The following is a 6,021-nucleotide window of genomic DNA, read 5'->3' as shown; positions in this document are numbered from 1 at the left end:
GCCATTCTGAACCTGGTCAATAAGAAACTCTTGTTTTCGTTGCAACATGTTCTACTATGATTTGCTACGGTGTGCACTAATGAATACGACCGGATCTATCTCTTGTAACTACTTTTGTCCTATCATATCTGCCTTCTTGCAGTCTTAACTCATCTCAATGGGTTGTGATACTATCTATCTGCACTGTTTGTCTGTGTCTGAAATGGCACCCTGGTCAAAAGTAAGTCTACCTCGTGAATAGGATGTTATTCAGACTCAAGACTTTCAGTTTTTAACTGAACTCCACTACTTGTTTGTATTAATATCCTATGTATGGTTGTGTATTGGCTTTATTATTGATGATGAAGTGGATATATGAATAAAATAGTAACCTATGGAACTGAATCATTGATTTTTATTGTGTAATTGCTCTGCAATTAATTAGGTAAGGACCATTTTAAGACGTCATTTCTAAGTAACAACTTGGTAAACACAGAGCTGTAAAATAAAAGGGATCCCATCTCGGTTGCTATGCCTACAGGTAGTGTGATGTTTTTCTACATTTTGAGGTATAGTTTTTTTAGTTTCGTCTTTACCTTATGCACAGGAAATGTGTCCCAGTGTGTGTTTATTATTACCGTAATCTAATACTACATTTAGTGCTCCGAGTGTGAGCCTACCTACCTACGTCCCTCCCTGTGGTGGTGGCTGAGTTGGAACAGGGGATGTTTCATCCTTTCACTCTGATCCATCCATCTATAATTCAGCTGACCCGGCCGTATCGGTGTCTCTTTCCTTCCCTCTGTTAAATTGGCGTATGATGCAGGGATGAAGAGGCTGGTTAACGAATGGGAGAAAGAGGGAGCGAGAGAAAGGAGCGATCACAACAGGTTGTTGTTGGTGGCAGAAAGAACAAGGGAACAACGAGGCAGAAGGAGGAGTGGGTTAGTAGCCAAGGTGACTTTCACTATCAAAAGAAAAGAAGCCTGTAACTGAATACGCTGATTAGTACCTAGCTATCCGACTACCAACTAAATTGTTTTATTTCTTAACTTTCAACTAGTACTCTGGAGTATAAAGAGAATAGTTTATTCATGTATATTTCCTAATTATTCCGTTTTTGTTTTGTGGAAATCGAAGCGGTTACTATGTCGGGGGCGAACAGTGATCAGTTACATAGGTCTACATTGTCTGTGTACGCGGTAAGTATATATTTTATGGTAGACTAATACTATGAATTAGATTATTGAAATGTTGTAAATAGAGTATTGGCAGTAATCTACCCCCATCTTCCACACTCCAATAATACTCTAAATGCGGGTGTATTGGGGTTAAAATGTACAAAAACTCTTCAAACATTTTACTGGGTGGTTCGAGCACTGAATTCTGATTGGCTGACAGCCGTTGTATATCAGTCCATATACCAGGATATGACAACTTGTATTTCTACTGCTCTAATTACGTTGGTAACCAGTTTATAATAGCAGTAAGGCACCTCAGGGTTTGATACAGTGGGCTCCAAAATTAGTGGCACCCCTGACTGGCAATGCACAAACAATGCTTTAATTAACAAATATAAACAATATCATTATAGAGATAAACTCAAAATACCAACATGTGAGAAATACTGTACTTTATTAATGTTTCAATGGAACCAACCAAAATAATTTATTGATTTAATTAAAAATCAATGTCCTCCAAATCAAGGTTTCACAATTAATGGCACCTTAAAGATTGTTGTAAGTAACATCAACCAAAATTAAACCACAAATTAAATTCCACTTATTTAAGTGATGTTTTGGGGATGTTTTAATTCCAGTGGTCCAGGGACACTGGTTAAAATTGATGGCATAATTAATTCCACCAAGTATCAGGCAATTTTGGCTGACGATCTTGTTGCCTCTGCCAGAAGGCTGGGACTTGGCCATATATGGACTTTCCAACAAGACAATGACCTGAAACATACCTCAAGATCCACACAGAAATGGTTCTGTGACAACGAAGTCAATGTTCTGCCATGGCCATCTCAGTCGCCGGACCTCAATCCTATCTAAACCTGTGGGCTGAGTTGAAGAGGGCAGTTGATAAGCGCAAACCCAAGAATGTGAAGGATCTTGAAAGGATCTGCACAGAGGAATGGTCCAAAATCCCTCCAAATGTGTTCCTTAACCTTGTCAAACATCACAGGAAAAGACTTATCCTTGCCAGAGGTGGTTGCACTAAGTAGTAAATGAGGAGTGCCAATAATGATGAAACCTTGGTTTTGGTAAAATGTATTTTGTATTAAATAATTGTTTGATTTTGGTTGGTTCCATTGAAACATTAATAAAGCACAGTATTTCTCACATGTTGGTATTTTGAGTTTATCTCTATAATGATATTGTTTATATTTTTAAAGTATTGTTTGTGCATTGCCAGTCAGGGGTGCCAGTAATTTTGGAGCCCACTGTATATGGCAATATACCACGGCTAAGGGCTGTATATCCAGCCATTCCACATTGTGTTGAGCTAAGAACAGCCCTTAGCCGTGGTATATCAGCCATATACCACACTCCTTTGGGCCTTATTGATTAAATATACAATCACTTGTAACATACTAAACACAAGGCATAGCATTTAGTTTTAGCCAATATTCAATGTTTGTTTGTTCTGTGTTCTCTTCCATAGAACCTGATGGAACAGTTCAACCCAGGCCTACAGACGCTAGTTACATTAGGAAACAGCTATGTCAAGGCTTTCCAAGGTGAGTGTGTATATGAGCGAGTGTGTGTGAAAGTTAATACATAAGTATGCATTTGTGTCATTGTGTGTGTGGGGGTCATCCCTCTGACAAGTTCCCTAGACGTCGTTGGGCTGACATGATGTCATCTTCCTTCCTCTGACTGATATAAACAGTACAAGGCATCTATCACAGGTCAGATAGTTAGCAGGAAGATTTAACATGGTAAAGACAGGCCTGTTTCCCATCGAGGTAGAAGATAGCAGGTCAGCTAGTTAGGTCAGCTAACATGGTAAACAGATGCCTGTTGCCCATAGAGGTAGAAGATAGCAGGTCAGCTAGTTAGGTCAGCTAACATGGTAAACAGATGCCTGTTGCCCATAGAGGTAGAAGATAGCAGGTCAGCTAGTTAGGTCAGCTAACATGGTAAACAGATGCCTGTTGCCCATAGAGGTAGAAGATAGCAGGTCAGCTAACATGGTAAACAGATGCCTGTTGCCCATCGAGGTAGAAGTTAGCAGGTAGATGTAACATGGTAAACAGATGCCTGTTGCCCATCGAGGTAGAAGTTAGCAGGTAGATGTAACATGGTAAACAGATGCCTGTTGCCCATCGAGGTAGAAGTTAGCAGGTAGATGTAACATGGTAAACAGATGCCTGTTGCCCATCGAGGTAGAAGTTAGCAGGTAGATGTAACATGGTAAACAAATGCCTGTTGCCCATCGAGGTAGAAGTTAGCAGGTAGATGTAACATGGTAAACATATGCCTGTTGCCCATCGAGGTAGAAGTCAGCAGGTAGATGTAACATGGTAAACAGATGCCTGTTGCCCATCGAGGTAGAAGTTAGCAGATGTAACATGAAACAGTTAGCAGGTAGATGTAACATGGTAAACAGATGCCTGTTTCCCATCGAGGTAGAAGTTAGCAGGTAGATGTAACATGGTAAACAGATGCCTGTTGCCCATCGAGGTAGAAGTTAGCAGGTAGATGTAACATGGTAAATAAAGGCCTGTTTCCCATCGAGGTAGAAAGAGGGCTCATCTTTGTATCTGTGCCATGATGGCTTCTGTGACTTTAAAATGGTGGAAACCTTCATTGACAATGTCTACGCTAAAACAGCTGCTATCGATCCAGAGCCCTCGTTCCACCTCTATGGATGTTACCTAACCACTGGGCTATTTATGGACCCAGTCTTACCTGTATCAGGTGTCAATCACCACAGGTGTTTTACTTATTGGGTCAATTGTTTGGGACAGTTAAGATATGATTACAAGGTTTGGTTTGTGTCATTATTGGGCTTGTGAGTTAATAGCTATAATGCTAACAGATGGGTAGTGTGTGTGTGTGTGTGTGTGTGTGTGTGTGTGTGTGTGTGTGTGTGTGTGTGTGTGTGTGTGTGTGTGTGTGTGTGTGTGTGTGTGTGTGTGTGTGTGTGTGTGTGTGTGTGTGTGTGTGTGTGTGTGTGTGTGTGTGTGTGTGTGTGTGTGTGTGTGCTGCAGCCTTGGCTGTTACCAGTGAGGCCTACTTTAGTGCTGTAGCGAAGATGGGAGAACAGGCCCTTCACACACTCTCCTCTCGCTCACTTGGTAAGTGTGTGTGTATGTCTGTCTACTGTATTGTACCATAGAACCAGCTACAATGGGCCAAGCACAGACTGGGGCTATTTTAAAGGTAGACTCAGCGATATGACCTAGATGCAGAAAGTCAATAGCATAGTGGGTCAATTTCTGCAACAACTAAGAACTTCTCCTCTGTTTGGTGCCCTGGCTACCACGCTGTGAACAGTGTGATGTGAACCTGTGCACATGCACAGATACTGTGTGTGACTGTGAAAGCAAAGTCTTGCATCTTGCTCATCTCAATATCTGTGGTGCTGCTCGCGACAGAGTCATTTTGCTGAGTCTACCTCTACCTCTTTGAGTAACTTTGAGGTTGTTGTGGCAGGCGGTGTGGATGACTGCCAATAAATAGCAATAAGAACAGAGTTTACTGAGAGGTAAGGATTGAATGATCATACACACACACACACACACACACACACACACACACACACACACACACACACACACACACACACACACACACACACACACACACACACACACACACACACACACACACACACACACACACACACACACACACACACACACACACACACACACACACACACACACAGACACACACAGACACACACACACACAGACACAGTAGGCCAGTTGAGCTAATGAATTGAGTGCGGCCGAAAGACTGTCATCTATAATTCAAAGCAGCTACCTGATCCTCTCTTCATGGTCACACTGCTGCGCTGACCTTCTCACTTGGCTGACCTGCTGTAGCTACACTGTCATGCTAGCCTAGCTCTGACGCACGGCCCCATTCGTTCCCCATGAGATGCTATTGTCAGTGCTAATAAGGCTAGGTTGCTAGCTCTGATGCACGGCCCCATTCATTCCCTATGAGATGCTATCGTCATTGCAAATTGGTGATACTAATGTGTGTATGTGTGATCCACAGGAGACGTCCTGGTACAGATATCTGAGACACAGAAGACTCACCGCTGAGATGGAGGGAGTGGTCAGTATCTGTTTTATCTATGTCTATATGTTCCTAATCCTATTTAGTGTCTTTATACCTCCTATTTATCTATGTTTATTTACAATATGTCCACCCCACTGTTTCCATCCACAGCATGTGTGTGGACACTGCCATAGAGTGTAACATTGTTGTTCTTCCCCCCTCAGGGTGTAACGTTGTAATTCTTCCCCTTCAGATTCGATGGTTCCAGGTAGAAGTTTTACAGGCCATGGAGAAGAATGTCAAGTTGGATGAAGAGTACATTGACGTGAGTATCTGGCATGTGTGTGTGTGTGTGTGTCTGTGTGTACTAACATACTCCTATATCTCTTCCACAGGGCAGTCGCAGGGTGTATGAGCTGGAGGTGAGGAACCAGGCAGAAGCTCTGGAGAGACAGCTGAGAAGAGGAGCCTTCAGAGACTCACTGGTACATACACACACACACGCACGCAAACACACGCAAACACACGCACGCACGCACACACACACTCTTACTGACACTTGTGGCTGCTTTGCCTGATGTATTGTCCTATATATATATTTTAATCCCACCCCCATTCCCACAGGAGGTATTTTTGCCTTTTGGCAGGCCGTCATTGTAAATAAGAATTTGTTCTTAACTGACTTGCCTAGTTAAATACATAAAATAATAAAGACACACACACCCATCCTCCTTCTTACAGTTAAATCAGACACTGTCCAACACTACCACATTCCATACAGTAATGGTGTGTGTGTGTGTGT

At 42.3% G+C, this 6,021-nt stretch overlaps 1 pseudogene; it reads left to right on the top strand.

Annotated features, from left to right (window-relative positions):
- The first annotated feature begins 722 nt into the window (after window positions 1-722).
- Window positions 723-6,021, top strand: part of LOC124023133 — a 13,181-nt pseudogene continuing 7,882 nt past the window's right edge.

This window comes from Oncorhynchus gorbuscha, unplaced genomic scaffold (assembly GCF_021184085.1).
Source record: "Oncorhynchus gorbuscha isolate QuinsamMale2020 ecotype Even-year unplaced genomic scaffold, OgorEven_v1.0 Un_scaffold_1497, whole genome shotgun sequence".
Lineage (NCBI taxonomy): Eukaryota > Metazoa > Chordata > Actinopteri > Salmoniformes > Salmonidae > Oncorhynchus > Oncorhynchus gorbuscha.
This window is presented reverse-complemented; position numbering and strand designations above follow the sequence as displayed.